The 2204-nt window shown below is 35.4% G+C and overlaps 1 pseudogene; it reads left to right on the forward strand.

Annotated features, from left to right (window-relative positions):
• The first annotated feature begins 265 nt into the window (after positions 1-265).
• Positions 266-384, forward strand: LOC111738778 (annotated as a pseudogene).
• The last annotated feature ends 1820 nt before the right edge of the window (positions 385-2204 follow it).

Consider the following 2204-nt stretch of genomic DNA (forward strand, 5'->3'; position numbering starts at 1 on the left):
GAAAGTTCGACAAATGTTTGATGAAAGAATAATTAAGCATTAGAGTAGAAAAAGGATGACCAGGACGATAAACCTACTTAGGAAGAAATCAGAGCCCTGAATTAAGCTTCATTTAAAAGGAAAATGAAAATGTTAGGAAGCAGAGGCCTCTTTGAAAATGGGGCCATGATGAAGGCCCACACTCACAGGTTCTAAGATACTTATATGAAAAGTCATTGGAGAAGGTGAGAAATTATGATTTGCCTTTTTAAGATATGCCCATGTGGTCTACGGCCATACTACCCTGAACAAGCCCAATTCCTTCTGATCTCAGAAGCTAAGCAGGGTTGGGCCTGGTTAATACTTGGATGAGAGACCATCTAGGAAGACCACGTGCTGTAGGAGTTAAAAAAAAAAAAAAAGATATGCCCATGTGGATTTTGACAAGATAAATAGGTTGTTTTATAGTAGGTTTTAATTTTCTTTCTGGATTATTAAAATAATTCATACTCATACATTAAAAATGTACATAATTATATCTCCAGTTGGAGATGGAAGAACAGGGTGATCTGAAAATAGGGAGGCATGTAGCACTATGAATATTTGCAGCAGGCACACTATGATTTTGCCTATAAAACACTGATTTCTTTTTTTGGTAATAGTACTCTGATTTTCCTTTGAGACCTCTTCTCGCTCAACCCTATTTTTGTGATTTAGCTGGGAAACAGCCTGAAATATCCAAAGTAGAGCATATGAAACTGACCTGGGAAACTAGCATATTCCATTTCCTCCATCCCAGTGATTGGCTGAGAGATGGATACGAGATCCAAATTGAAGCAATTAGAGCTTATCCTGAGACTTTACTTGGTAAAACAAGAAGTGAGTCTCTTTTCATTGCACTTGCATCTCTGAAGATATAAGTATGGAGTTGCCAGAAATCACAACAGTATGATCTCCCAGAAATTCAACCCATGTGGAAGAAATCTGAGCCTAATTCCCTGATGATATTGTGTGATTCCCTAGATCAGTTTATTCTGCAGCTAGAATTGCTTCTTAACTCATCAACGACTTGAAACAATAAATTCCATATTTAAGTTAAGCCAAAATAAGGGAGTGATTTCTATTTTCTAGGGAAGGCCTAATTTTTTTTTTCCAGAAATAAACAATGAGGAGAAAGTTTAGAAAATGAAAAGATGTAGATACCAGTCAAAATAATTGAAGTTTAGTTTTCATTCAAAGAAATATTATGTCATATTCAGATATTAAAATATTGGTTTTAAATCCCGGATTTGTAGTTTATGCAGTTTTTGTTTTGTTTTGTTTTTATTATTTTATTTGCTTATTTTTTTTTTAAAATCAACCGGGTCCGCCTTTTTAGGAAAGTAGCTACAGAGAGATTAGCAAAGGAATGGTCATCTTATGCAAAGCTTATTTTTTGTTATTAGCTTTTCTTTATATTTCTTTTTTTCTTCTTTTTTTCCACTATTACTTCTCTTAGAGCAGAGATCTTTGGAAATAATACTAACTGTAACTCTATCAGTATCTTTAAGGTAAGGTCCACCTCAGCTCTTCAGTAAAAATATTGAAGAGCAAACTCAGAGATTTTTCTCAACAGGAACTTTCAAAGCATGTTTGAATTATTGGAATAACGTGAAATGCATCTTTCTGAGAGACATGCCCTTAGACATTTAGTAAAGTCTAATCTGAGAACAAAAGCTTCCACCGCAAGTATTTATTTTTTCTTTTCCTAAAAGAAAGGACCAAATACCACGCACAGAATGTTAGGTCTTATAAAGGGGTCAATTTGGGCCGCAGGTTTTGTTGAGAAGAATGAGTTGAGTTTCTGTCACTTCCAATTTACTTATTACAGTGGAGAGACTCCACGTAATAACCACTGAAGAATAAGCTACTGAGGAGTTTTAATAAGGGGAATGACCTGGTCAAATTCATACTTTAGAAAGATTACTCAGGCTTCATGGTCAGGAAGGAGGTTTTTAAAAATTTTATATTTATAGGCAACAGATGGTGCTGGTCTTCATTACACGGGAAGAGTAGAACTTGGGAAGAGATAAAAAACTTGAGAATGATCCCAGCAATGGACCTGGATTTCCTCAGTGATTGCTAGAGAAGATGGCAGAAAGTGTCATTAATAAAGCTGTATGAGGGTGGTGCTACTTACTGAGATAGGGAATATTGGAAGAGGAGGCAGATATTGGATGTGTGTA

Source organism: Pteropus vampyrus, unplaced genomic scaffold (genome assembly GCF_000151845.1).
Source record: "Pteropus vampyrus isolate Shadow unplaced genomic scaffold, Pvam_2.0 Scaffold43, whole genome shotgun sequence".
Classification (NCBI taxonomy): domain Eukaryota; kingdom Metazoa; phylum Chordata; class Mammalia; order Chiroptera; family Pteropodidae; genus Pteropus; species Pteropus vampyrus.